At 37.9% G+C, this 15,193-nt stretch overlaps 1 pseudogene; it reads right to left on the bottom strand.

The window, feature by feature from the left end:
* Positions 1-426: 426 nt before the first annotated feature.
* Positions 427-2,178, bottom strand: LOC149544502 (NF-X1-type zinc finger protein NFXL1 pseudogene; annotated as a pseudogene).
* Positions 2,179-15,193: the final 13,015 nt, after the last annotated feature.

The following is a 15,193-nucleotide window of genomic DNA, read 5'->3' on the forward strand; positions in this document are numbered from 1 at the left end:
TCTACAAGAGAAAAAAGAAAATGCATAAATATAATCATAGTTTCTAAACCTAGGTTAGAAGCCAAATCACAAACTATGTCATTGAATATGTTATTAACAAATTTCAACCATGGTAATAAAGCTAGCCAATAAATGTGTCTTTGGTCCACATCATCAAATTTAATCAATTGTTCATATCCAATATACCAAATATCAACATCAAGGACAAATTATGAACACTTTCACCTAGGTTTGGAAGGCTTGATATACTTCATACCTTAATACCTTAATAATTCTCTGTTGTGGCACACTACATGATGCTTTGAAACAATCTTTGGACACTTGGATCTCTTAATGACTATGGCACAACCCATAATATAACTCCACCCCTAATAGCTCCACCCATCTCTCTTCGAGAACCCTTTACACACCACTTCACAAATCACCTCAAGTGTCACAGGGTGGTATAAGGCATGTCCTAATACAAGCATTCATTCCACATTGTCTTGTTTTACCACAAAGTTTGTTACATTTTATTTCTCGTGAACCACAAGGAACATTTCCAAGGACTGCAAGACTTCCTACACATCCTTTTGCAACACTTACTATGCAAGGAGGGCACTCTCTATGATGGCAATTATGAGTTGTAGGATGTCTGCATGGCTAGGGAATGGAGCAAGGATATGGGCATGAAAGAATAGGTGCCCCACATGGTACTAGAGGAGGAATTGATGTCTTCCCACATACACAAGAAAGATTAGTAAAAATAGTTTCAAGACATGGAGGATAGTGGCCACTATGGTAAAGTTCCTAGCAGTAATGTTGACCACATCTCATCTTTCTCCCATAATGCATAAGACATAAATGTGGATCCCAGTCCCCTGTATGGATATCAGACTCACCTTGATGTGATAGAGAGTAGCATTTCTCATTGTATCTATGTCTACCACATTTTTTCTTCTATCCATAGACCTTTTCACACAAAAATTCCTTGTTATCCTCTGTGACTGACATAGTTTTCTAGTAGCTTACTTTTCTAGAAGAAGATCCACATTTGCACTTCTAATCCATAGAAACCAGACAAGGTGGGCAGATGCCCTGGTGACAAGAAATTACACACTTTTGTTTCTCATAAGGAGAAAGCTTTTCACATACTTCTAAGCATGTTGGCACAGGTTCAAGGCAACTCTTTCCTTGATTGAGCATTTATGTTTTACCACAAGGACATGCTTTTAACTTCTCAGGTAGTAAATCACATTATTTACATTCTAGTGGATGACATCCCAAGATGCAATAGTAATTTTGATAGGAAAGCATCTTGATAAAAAGCTCTCACATGCATATACACCACTTTTCCACTCTACTTCACCATGTAACTCTAGATCCCCACAAACAATCATCTTCTTTTTTTTTCCCACAAAAGAAAGAGGCATTTATCAAAATAGTGCATGAATCACAAGGAGCCTCATGACACATTTGATCACACCAATGTTGACCATAGGTAAGAAGCTTCTCACACACTTGTCCACATGATTCCACTGATTTCTGATTAGAACATCTCCTTGTAATGATTTTTTTCCCACATGGGCATCGTTGAGGTGCAACCATTATTGTGCAAGGAGGACATGGGCTTCCATGACATTGGAATGTGCAACTATGATGATAGTGAGACATTTCCTTCCCTTTATCAAGTGACTTTCCACATGGCTCTCCACATGAGTGAGGAGTCAAATAGAAATCATTGAAAGGGTTTTGCATTTTCCCACAGAAATAATAATACTGAAGATCTTCTGGTCTCAAATACTACACTGATTGACAACTTGGACATCTCTAATTTGAACATTGGCTTTTCCCAACAAAAAATTCTATGGAAGTTGGTACTTGTGCCCACTTCCTTATGCAATGAAGGTGAAAGAGTGCATAGCAGCTATTACAAGACCATATTGTCACTGATCATTCCACCTTAATTTTATGAAGCTTTTGTTCAATCTCCTACACAAGATTTGGCAAGTTTGGTCTCTCCAAATGAATAACCTCCTCACCTTCCTACTTCAATAGTGGTCGAGCATAGGCCACTAATAATGGAGCATGGTATCTCCAATCCTAGCTACACCTTCTATTCATACATCCAACATCTTCCATCTCTAATCTCTTATGATCCATAGATGGTAAAGGATACTTCCTATCATTCAAGGTAAGAATTAATATCAATGAAAATCAAAATGTTACCTATCAAAAAAAAAATTATTGTTGAATCTAAGAGTGGTTTTGACTATTTTGTGTTAACACACTTAAGATGTTTACTAAATTCATGCTGAGATAGTAACACATGCTGAGTAAAATATGTATAGATACCGAGTAAATAGTTGATGCCAAGTAATTTCAAGTACCAAATTGGACAAAACTATAACAAGTGTTGAGCATCAGAGGTAACAAGTTTCGAGTAACACAAATTAGACATAGTTGTTTGTAATTGCACAAACACATATGTAAACCATTTTTGAGCCAACATAGAAGAATTTGAAAGGATCTTGATGATAAGATCGAATCTTTTACATTACCTATGCAATCAGCATGTAGCCAATAAGAAAAATGGAGAAGTCATGCAACAACTAAGAAAAGTGCATGAGTTGAGTAGGAAATGATGAATGAATATGGATCATAGCTTCATACCTAACCCTACATCCTCAAAACCTATAAAAGGAGGATGAAACCCCATTCTATGTTTGTGAGAGAGAAGTGTATGGGTGAACTGTAGTGAAATTTAGAGAGAAGTGTAAAAGACTTAGTGAAAAAAAGAGTAGTATTGCAGAATCTAGTTATTGGAGAACATAATCTAAGAACTTTGAAGAGTGACATATCAAATCAAGCAAGGATAAGATCAGTTAGAGTAGAACAAAGATCTAGAATTAGCAATTAAAGGTTGCAAAGCTATCAGGTCAAAGACTTTCTAGTACTCTCTAGAAATTGTATTAGATAATGGAAATCCTATGGACTTAGTTTGGGCTAGCAACCATTTGTAAATCCTTTAACAGGGTGGCATTCCAAGTGAATGTACTAAAGTCTTTTAACCAAGCCTACTTTTAGTAGGGTAGTGAAATCCTTTACCTAGGTCACTTTTAATAGGGTGTAAAGTCTTTAACAGGATAGGCCTTTCATAGGGAAGACCATTGGAAGTGGTCAAACATTGTAACCTTGAATAGTTACACATTGCTATAGTGATATTTTATGGGTGTCATCACCACCCCAATTTTACCTTCTCATTTTTGCAGGGTTTCTAGGTTACCAAATCTTGTGTTATCTATTTTCATGCATGTCTTTACTTTCATGTTTATTATATGGATTAGATGTATGTGAATTTTTTCAGCCAAAAAGGTTTTAGAGGTTAAATTTAGATACTTTTGATTCACCACCCCTCTCAAAAGTGTATCTTCCCACTTGTAAATTCCAACAATTGGTATTAGAGCTAAGTTCTCAAAAGAAGGAGCCTTAAAACTTGTAGAAAAGATCTAAAAATGGAAGGGTACCAAATTGGGAAGATCATAGAGAATTAGGCAATTGATATACAACGTGCTTTACATGCATTGGAGGAAGCTAGAGAGGAACTAAGAAAATCCTTAAAGAGAAGAAGAGAAATTTCCATAGCTAAAAATGACACATAGTACAAGGAAATTGACACCTCAAAATTGTTTTAAAATGGAGATTCCAAAGAGTTTGATGCAGAAATAGTAGATCCGATGGAGAAGAATAGAGCTCAAGCAGAAGAAATCAAAATACTCAAGCTTGAACAAGAATCACAAGCCATAATGCTTCGTGAAGTGACTGAATAGAAGAAAAGAGCCATTAAAGAAAAATCCATAATAGAAGATGACAAAAGAAATCTTACCAATAGACTGGAGGAAAGAAAATTGAGTTTGAAATAATTTCTAACATGCAACTAGACACATTAAGCTAGATGATGAATGCACATCATGAGCTGAATATGAAAGACATTGAGATCTCTACATTGAAAATAAAAAATGAACAACTACAAAATGACTTGAATAGACTAAAGGAAGTTGCAAAGAGCTTCAACAAACATAATGAGGCAATCAAGTACTTTGCACAACTATTAAAATCACCAAGGTTCAACAATGACACTTCAAGACTTGGTTACACCAGCATTGAACAAGGAGAGTCCTTGAAGACTATATAAGAAAGGAGTGACAAAGCTAAGAACACTAAACCTACTTTTTATTTTTGTGGTAAAAAGGGACATACTTCTAATGTATGTAGGAGTAAGAATGCCCATCAACATGACAAGCCTAAGAATGCAGGTTATTGTCACGAGTGCAAAACACAAGGACATCAAGCACATAACTAGAAGACTAAGATGATCAAGACACCAAGATTTGAAAGTCACTACTAGAACTACAAGAAGTATTGGCATAGAGCTTTTGAGTGTAGATCAAAGTTTATGTGGACACAAAATTAGCCAATAGGAGAAAATCATGGATATCACTACAATTGAGATTACAACACCAGGTATAGCTATCACTACTATCAGGAGTATGGAAACATTCCTAAAAATTGAATAAGGACACATTTTAAAGGGAACTACAATAAATGGTTGAGCCAAACCACATGTTTCAGTTGCTTAAAGACTAGTCATATCAGTAGAAATTTCCCTACAAGGTCAAAGGCACCTAACTCAAAGAATGACAAAGGAAAAGTGAAGGTAGATGTTAAACACATCAGAGGAGAAATGAATAAGACATGGAAGAAGAAAAAAGAGTGTAGCTCATCAAATGAAGGGATCACTTTAGCTAACAGGTTAAGTGATCACACTTCATCAAACTAAATAGATATAAGGCATGAGGTACTAATTTACTAATCTTTATCGTACATTAGTTCCTAAATAAGAATGTACTAAAAAGAAGAGATCAACATGATTAGAGATGCAAAGTTGAAATTAAAGTTTTCACTAGTGTTGCCAAGTTGTCCTTAGATGCCAAGTGAATGTTAGTATATGCCAAGCTAATAGTAGGAGCCAAGTGCTTGGTCACAACCAAGTTGGCAATGGAAGCCAAGTAAAGAGGAAATATAGTTAGAGTTCAGTGATGGAAAGCCAATGGAAGCCAAGTTATGCTGAAATCGTTAAGGAGCTGAGTGTATAGTTGTATATGTAGACACCTAAAAACCTTTAGAAAATAAAGTATTTTTATTTTTTGAAAAATTCCTGATGACATCATCATCTATTAATTAATTTATTTATTTTTGTGCCATTAAATCCCTTTATCTTAATTAAAAATATTTAATTAAGGAATCCCTCCCAAAAATGTTTAAATCTTATTTAAACATTATTTCCTTATTTATTAATTATTTAAGTAATAAATTGACCAAAAAACCCAAAATAAATAAATAAATTATTTTTTGCCCAAAACTTGGCCAATTTCTTTAAGACCACTAACCTCTTCCAAAATCTTCTAATCCTTCTTTAATATTGATTAAAGGCTAATCCCATCATTTCCTACCCCTAATCCCAACTCAAAATATTTAATTAAGATTAAATATTAATCCTCATGTTTATTAAAAAGGTTTTAATAAATATCTCATCAACCCAAACCCTTGAAATAAATAAAACTTTATTTATTTCGTAAAAATCTAATTTATCCTCATTTTAAGAAGTTCTAGACTCTTCTAGAAAGTCTTCATCCTCATCCTAGGAAGTTCTAGACTATTCTAGAAAGTCTCTATCGTCATCCAAAGTCTAGACTCTTCTAGAAGATGTCTTTAAACCTAATCCTAATCCCCTTCTAACCTTGTCACATTCTCTAAACATGGGTTAAGACTTACTAACCCAAGCCAAAGTTAACAAATATCTCCTCCTTCACCCACCCTCATTAAATGCCATCCACTTGCCTATCCCTAAGCTAATCCTAAACCATCCTAATCCATCCTCTAATCATTTGCACAATCCTAAGAAAGCTTAAAACCCTCCTAATCAAGCCCAAGTCAAAATTGCTCTCATCTCCCTCAAAATATCTCAACCATAAAACTTTATGAAGCCTACTAGGCCATAAATGACTCTTCCAAGCCCTTTTATTACTCTTACAAGCCATTATGAGGGTCTTTATGAATATTTTATCCCTTGAGCCTCCTTTGTTGACTCATCTTTCCCCTTTCCTCCATCCTCTCACCCTGTGACATGTGTCACTCCCTAATTGGCTGTAAGGAAACACAATCCATCTGCTCTCCTCTCATGCAATCTAAGCCCTCCATGAGCTTTTTCCCATACTTGCATCTTAGCCCTCAATCCCTCAAGCCTCTTGCTTATAAATTGGATCCTTCCCCTTTGCAAAATAACACAATCCATGAAGTAAAGTCATAATGCCATTTTAAGAAGCCATTTTACATCAAAACCATATACTCACACCCAAATTCCAACTCCATTTGAAGCCCTGTTTGAAGCATAAGCTTGAGCCTACATCCTATCTATTTAGACAAAGCCACTCAACAAGAGAGCTTCTTATTGAGAGAGTCCATTAATGGCTCATATTCTCAATTGAGAGCTCATCTTAGTCTATCTTGAAGTTTATGAATTATGTTTAGTTTGTAGAAGCTTTATTTAAATTTCATTTCTATTAGCATACTAACATTGCTCATATACATTTTTCCACACCCGGTGGGACCCCGCATGGGTCATCTTCATTAGCTTTTTTAGTCAAGTTTTGTATGTCATTTGCTAATTTTGGCTAATTTTGTTTGTTTTTGTGATTGGTAGGATTGTATAAATTGGTTTTGTTGTTCCACATGAGCATGAAAAAGACAAAGGAACTCATAATCTATCTCATAGTGTTTGCAAATTTTTCAAGCTTATAGGTCGACAAAGCACTTGGAATTCTTCTTCCTCTTCTTGTCTATATTCTTCTTATTCCATCTACTTCTTCTTCTTCTTGTGGGAGATCTTGGCCATTTTTTTTGAAGGAATAAAAATCATACACACTTCTTTTTAGTGCTTAAAATGAACCCCTAAATCATACTTAAATCCATTAAAAACTAAAAATTTGCAAAAAAAAAAAAAAAAAAAGCCTTTTAACAAGTGAAACTAAACCAATTCAATCATTTGCATCTTTGAAACATCAAGGTTTTAGATGCATTCATGCAAAGTTAGGAACACTTCATTTTTGGAAATTTAAAAAGAACTTCAAGTTTCCATTTCAAAAGGTTCAAAATCAACACTAAGTGCACACTAAAATCTAAATCAAACTCAAAGCATCAATCAAGGATAAAATGAACCTCATTTGCAAATATTTTAAAGTTCTTTTAAAAATCTCATGAAAACTAAGAGTCCTAAATGTTTGCCAAAAATTGTCCTAAAAGCTTTGTTATTTGTTCCAAACAAATGTCTTGTTGTAAAATCTTGAATGTTTCTTAGGTTTTTCATGCATCAAAACAATCTAGGAATATCATTTTTGGGCTTAAAATATGCAAACTAGAACACAAAATCTTGAATAAAAATCAAAATCCAAAGAGTCATTTTCACTTTTGAGTCCAAAACAATCTTGAATGATCTAAGGTTAAAACAAAGCACTTCAAAGATCTTAAAACAACACACATAATCTCAATCTTGAATGCTCAAAGGAAAAAACTTGAATGTGTAATCACTTGTTTCTGAATGCATGTTGCTAAACGCACTCTTGAATGTCATGGATTAAAATCAAATTTTCCTTGAATGCATGATTAAAACAACAAATCCAATCTTGAATGCCAAGGATCAATTAACCATTGCAATATCAAACACTTCATTTGGAGCTTCTAAAATTGAACAAAACAAATCTCTTTTCCACATGCAATTTAGGTAAAGTTTGATTTTTGGACATTTAAGAAATTTTGTTAAGTTAAATACAAATTTTCAAAAATTAATTTGAGTAGTTCCTTGGAGTCACCTCTTTTCTAATCACCCATCAATTCAACCATTGGTTGCAATCTCAACGCCATTTATGGGGATGGGTCTACTTGAAAAAGGTGTTAAATGTTCCACAATCTAACTCACTCACTTGGTCTTTGAATGTTTTCTTTAACTTAATCAAAAAAATTAAATGACCAAAACTCTAGATTAAATCGATCACACTTCAAGTTTGGGCACTAAAATTTAACAAGTATTGACGTGGAGGGCCTCCGGGCGCACGCTTAACAAATTGAGTCTCACACATCTTTTCTTTGGGCTTAAAACAAAATCACACCAAGTCTTGAATGCTTTAAAGAAAATTAATCGATACTTGATGTGGAGGGCCTTCGGGCGTGCGAGTTTGCTTTTATTGACCCTAACTCATCTTTTTTTTTGCATTCTTTGATCGATTTACTTTTGTTGGCACTTCAAGTTGGAATTGAACATTGTCTCTTAAACATGAGTGCTTGCAAAGTCTAGATTAGCACACATAAGAGTTAGTTGGTAAAAAGAACAAGCATGTTTTTTAGCCCAAGGTCATCCAATTCTTCTCTCCCCTTGTCGTCTTTCAAGGTCATCTTGGGTGCATAAGATTAGGATCCAAAACCTTGTTTCTTTTTGGGAGGCCTTCTTGGGGATTTCATCACCCCTTGGATGACCTCAACTCCAGTGTTCCAGCGGAGTATAAGAACCGGGAGGTGAATCGAAAGACACCTCTCTTGGAATCAAGATTTTGTCACTCGGGCTAAGCCTCAAGGAACTTTATACCCTTCAGAAGTGAAAGAGGAGAAGTGGGTTACTGCTCCTCTCGACTGTGTGACATCTTTTTGGTTTCATCTACAGATTTGGGCCTCACGTACCTTGGGTATATCAAGGACTCCCTAGCTAAACCAATAGTCATCCTTGTAGACAACCATCTAAGATGTTAATGTGTTTGAAGTGACTGATCGAAACATTTGTAAAACATACACACTCCTTGGCCCAAGTATCACATTCTGGGAATCAAAACTTCTATCTGGTTGTTTCTATCTATTGCTTGGTCTTTTACTCATTGAATGCATGTTTGCCAAACTTGGTCAATCCTAGCTTAGGGCACACTTAACATAGTCACTGCCTATTCTAGAAGTTGAACAAGTTGAAGAAAAACAACCAAAATCTCTCAAAGCCAAGAAGATTTAGGAATTGATGTCAGAGCAACCCAAACCTAAACAGAAGTTCCACAAAGTTAAACTCAAACCATCTTAGGCATACCAAAAACTTTCAGCCAAGAGAAAGGAACTAACAAGAAGTCCTCAAATTGCCAAAATCTGCAAAGTAGAGGATAAAGCTGTCGATTAAGCACTTCAAGAGGCCTGGTTAGAGCACACCATCAAATTTAGCCAACATCCAACAGTTAATCCTGCTTATGTCTTACCAACTAGGCATGATTTCTATGATTAGACACCCTTGTTTCTCCACACCTTCTTGGATAAGCTTCACCTTAGAGTCATCTTTGTATAAAAGTCAGCCATCTTAGGTTATCCCCTTAAGCATTATTAGCTCATCCATCTCATTTAGGACCAAACCATCTAGCCAGCAATCCAAAACCTTCACATCCAAGCCTTCAAAAATTGTTGTCACCTTGCTAAAAGTTTGCCATTCCTAAAATCTTTCAAAACCACCAATCTCACCAAGGTTATCCCTTTGACAAAGCTTTGTCTAGGGTAATCTAGCTTTGCCACTTGTTATCCCTCATCACCTTGAGCTAAAGGTTGGGATCCACAAGTGGTCAATCTCGTGTTCTTCGTAAAGGATCATCAGTCTATCCTTAAGTTGACACAATCACCACCAAGCTTGCACATAGGAAAGAAGACCTTTTGTGCTTTGGCAACATATCTTTGAAGTTATAATCCCCAACCCAATCCTCCTTATGTTTTGTCATATAGATTTTTCTGAACCTAGGAAATCATTTTCATAGAAAAGCCTTCCTCCCTTTTGCATCCACTAGCATTTGTTGCATCTCATCCCTAGGAGCATTTTTCATGCCACCCATCACTCGCTTAGCCAAGAAGAAAGAAACAATGGAGCCCTATCATTTGGATCGAATAGCCTCACCCCCCTTGAGCACTCAGCCATCCTTCAGCCTAGAGAAAGCTATGCCATCATCTACTGACATTGAAGCTTTCATGAACCAATTAGGAAATGCAGTATTGGTAAATGCCATTATAGATAAGAAAAAAGAGACAATCATGGCTAATTTTAGAAGGGAAAATGTAGGAACCTTTGACTTTGGAAGACCCCCTCCATTATTAGATCCATCTCACCCATTTTTTGGGCAGATGCCACCACCCATAGGCTCTTATGATCCAAATTATCCTCAATATATGCCAATAGAAGAGCCTCCAGCCAATCCATATGATCCAACAGACCCAAACATACCATCATCCACCCAAGTTGAAATCTCCATGCCACAAGCCAACCCAACCACAACCACTCCATCCTTGGTTCATACCTCTCCACTCCAAACCCCCTTTACCAAAAACACCTCACCGTTCATGCCCTTCACTATTGTTGCTACTGCTCCCCAACCCAGCCTTCCAAATCCACCCATCTCCCAAATTAGTGCTAGCATCTTTGACCAACCTCAGCAATATACAATAGGGATGTCATCCATGGCGCCAAGTAATCAACCTTTCATCACCCCTAGCTTGTTCACCACAGCCCAAAGCACAATTCCATCATTTCCATTAGATCTTGGGAGCTCAGTGCCATCAGCCACAAATCCACAAGCTACTACCCTCACTCCACAAAGCTATCAAACCCCACAAGCTACTACCAATGTTCTGCCCAGCTCTCAAGTGAGCCAAGCTCCCGCCACCACTCTACCAAGCTTCCAAATCCAACCACCAAGCTATCAAACCCCATCAATTCCATTTCCTAGTTCTCAATTCCCACCACCTCCACCACCAACTAATCCATTACCTCCTATTACCAACTACTTTTCAATGCCACTTCTAGGAGGTAACCCACCAATCCAACCAACCACGAATTATTTGTAGGTACCATCCCAAATGGGGGCACAACCCACATACCTTGGTCAAACCCCACAAGCCCCCCGATCCTTTACCCAAGCTTCACAACCATCTTATACCTTACCTCCACAAAGCAATTCATTTATCCCACAGCCAGCTTATGTTCCTCAATCCCAACCTCAAATCCCATATCAACAGCAACCCTCACAGCACATGCAGCACTATGTGCCACCTCCCCCTTAGCAAACTGTCATCCACCATGCAGCTGCCCAAAAAATGTACAATCCCTATCAGTAAATCCCTTACATCCATCCATATTCACTGGCCCCATCTAGTGCATACCTACCTCAAGGCACTCCTACATTGGGGGCACCCCAGCCATCACCCATTAATTCAGAATGGGAAGCCATGAAAATAGCTTTGAAGAACATCCAAGAGGGAAATGATCTAAAAACTGTCAAGTTTGAGAATGTGTGCCCTTACCCATTTGACAGAGCCATTACCATCACACCATTCCCCAAGCATTTTGAGACACCCAAATTTGAAAAATTTAGAGGAAAAGGAGACCCTATCACACATATCAAAGAATTTTACATGCACTGCCAAGAAGTGGCATATGATGACATTTTCCTCTTGTGTCTCTTTCCCAAAAGCTTGGCCGAACTAGCTCTTGAATGGTTTTATAGAATCTCCTATGGCACAATTAAAAATTTTGCTGAATTGTTTGAGGCATTTCTAGCCCAATATGCCCATCTTGTTGAAACAGAGCTATCAGTAGTTGATCTTGTGCACACCAAGCAAAAAGGTGGAGAAAGCCTTCCTGAATATCTGCAAAGATGGAAAACCCTTACCGCTCGCATATCTTGCACCTTGCCAGAGCGCCATTTGGTAAAAATGTTTATTGATAATTCCCATCCTAGCTTGGCTCACCACATGACCATGAACTATTTGCAGACCTACAAAGATATCAAAGAGAAAGGAATGACCCTTGACCAGGGACTCATTAAAGATGGTGTGGTCAAGATTTACAAGGAAGCCAACCAAAATCAATCACATTCCAATGACAAGTCTAGGTATTGGAATAAAAAAAAGCATGTTGCAACAGATGGCGTCACTGACACCAGACATGTGAATATTGTTGGTCCTTCTCACAACTAGTCCAACCCACCCTATCAACCAAACAATCAGCAAGCTATCAACTACCAACAACAGAATAACCATAGCTATCAAAACCACAATCCAAGACCAAACTTTCAAGGGTCTAGCAATCAAGCTAATGCCATCAATGTAGTTGTAGGACAAAAGCCCAGATTCCAACCTACACCTAGAAACTATACACCCCTTGGTGAGCCATTGGATGTCATTTTTGAGAAATTAGTCAAGGAAACCCTCATCAAATTTCCTCCTACCCAGCAAATTGACCAAAGCCAATCCAAAGCTGCATGGTACAAAGACAATGAGTACTGCAAATTTCATAGGTTAAAAGGTCACACTACCCTCAGATGCATGAAACTGAAAGGCTATGTGCAGGACCTCATTGATCAGAAGGAAATCACTGTTGGTTCCCAAACCTCTCCCAATGCAGGCTTACAGATCTATCAAAATGCTTTTCCTCCTCACAACAATCAAAATATCTAAAAAAGCACCTATCCTAACCAACAACAACAACACCAACAACCGTCAGCCAAACCAACAGCATGGGAAGAACAATGACCACACTTCATCCTATATAGACTATGGTAGCCTTATAGGTTGTATATCTGAGAAAGATCCTTTTGTCAATGTTATCAATATCCAAGGACCAAACAATGAGTGTGCAGTCACCACTTGAAGAGCGCAATTTAACATTGCAGGCCCACCCATTTCACCAGCACCATCAGCTCCATCAAAAAGCTAGTACAATATCTTGGAACACCTTGGGAACATGCCAGCCCAAATCTCCATTTTAGACCTTCTTTGCACTAGTCCTGTGTACAAGAACATCCTTGACAGTGCTCTCATAGAATCCTGTGTCCCTTCTGATATCAATGCTACTAATTTTTGTAATCTTGTTGGACACCTTTCATCCTCATGTGCCCTATCATTCAAACACACCGACATACCTGTGGTCGAGCCAGATCACACCCCTTTGCTTCGCATAGTCATCATGGTATCCAATTTTACCGTGAAAAGAGTAATGATAGATAAGGATCAGCCTTGAATATTTGCACCCTAAAATTTATAAAACAACCTGCATATACTGAGGCAGATACCTTCAATGAGGTTATCACCATCAAAGCTTATGACAACTTGGAAAGAACCACAGAAGGAACTATTTTGCTGCCAATCAAGGTTGGGCCAATCATCTAAGAGACACTCTGCCATGTTACTGATCTAAACCTACCATTCAACATCCTCCTCGGTCGCCCATGGATTCATTCCATGAAAGCCATTCCATCCACTTACCATCAGTGCATCAAATTTTTGTATCAAGGCACTAGGGTAACCATCCATGCTGATCTAGAACCCTTTGCTTACTGAAATGTGGTTGAAGCTTCATATACAAACCATTGCCCTAGAATTGATATCGGCACATCCATTGCTAGCTCATACCACACTTATAATGACCAAGAAACCATCCTCGCCTCTACCCTGTCTACCGTGAAGATCAATAACAAGGGCTGTGGAGATTATAGTCTGTCGGATGCATTTGCTGTCAGGGAAATCCCACTTGATCCACATGCCCATGGAAGACCAACATATCACAAAGCTAAGGAGATTCCACCTCTTCGATACAAACAGTTTAGCCGAACAACCTTTGTATCCTCGAAAATCCCTCTTCATGAGGATCTCACTCCAGATATCAACAATTGGTTACATAAGGATGCACCTCAAAGGAATCAGGCATGCCTTGATCACTTTAGCTAGAAGTATCACCAAGAACATAAGCTCATCACTGATAAATGGAACTATCAAGGTGGTGGTCTAGGACCAGAAGAAAGAGGCATGTAGTGCCCCATCGATGCACACAAGTGGGAATCAAAGTAGGTCTTGTCTTTGGCATACCCACAACTGAGGGCACCAATACGGACGGTCACACTTTTTTGAACATTCACTACAACCTTGTCAAAATCAAAGACATTCCTGAGGAAGTTGAAAAGAGAGCCTACGATGATATCCTAGACCAAATCTCCCTCGGAGACTCTATTCTCCAAGAACTATCCATCCACCTCATTGACCTAGTACTCGCCCATCCACAACTCATAGATTGGGACCAACAAAGTGTCATACACATTGATGAGTTCAAATTAGAGGAAGCACTTCTAAGATTCATGGGAGTTGAAACACCTCACAAGAAAACAAAGACAGATTCTACCTATATCTACAAGCTAGATCCCAAGGGGTATTTTGGAGAAAATCCCCAACCTAGTTTCGATACACCCAAAATTGGAACTAAGGTGAATCTGAGACTAGCTAAGGCAGTGAAGAGAATCCCTAAGCAAGAACATCCAGAGCCACAAGCAGAACATGAGGATTTAGCATTACCTCCTCAAGATAATTGACCAGAGATATCTTCTATTCTAATTGAGGATACTAGGGAAGTCAACATTGGTTCTTCAGAGATCCCTAGGCTTGTTCACATTGCTGCATCCCTATCACAAGACCAAGCTAATCTCCTCTTTGAGGTCTTAAGAGAGAACATTGGCTGATTTGCATGGTCATATCAGGACATGCCAGGACTTGATCCAAAGCTTATAGTTCATCATCTTTTAGTCAATCCATAGATCAAGCTCATCAGAAAAAAGCTTAGAAAAATGAACCCCAAGGTGGCATTATTGGTCAAAGCTGAGTTAGAAAGAATGTTAGCTGCTAAGGTTATCTAACCTATCGACTATTCAGAGTGGATCTCCAACATGGTCCCCGTCACTAAGCCTTCTGGTGACATCAGAATATGTACTGATTTCAGAGATCTTAACAAAGCTTGTCCAAAAGATGATTTTCCCTTGCCCAACATAGATATGATTGTAGATCTTACAGTTGGACATGAAATTTTGTCCCTCATGGATGTATTTTCTAGGTATAATCAAATCAAGATTGCAGAAGAGGATCAACATAAGACAACATTCACTACCCCTTGGGGAACCTTTTGCTACAACATGATGCCTTTTGGCCTAAAGAATGCTGGGGCTACCTATCAAAAAGCTATGACAGCCATTTTTCATGATCTCATCCATAGCATTTTAGAGGATTATGTGGATGATATCTTGGTCAAGTCTCATACCTTCATGGATCA

Source organism: Cupressus sempervirens, chromosome 8, assembly GCF_028749045.1.
Source record: "Cupressus sempervirens isolate cs-2001-9-10 chromosome 8, ASM2874904v1, whole genome shotgun sequence".
Taxonomy (NCBI): domain Eukaryota; kingdom Viridiplantae; phylum Streptophyta; class Pinopsida; order Cupressales; family Cupressaceae; genus Cupressus; species Cupressus sempervirens.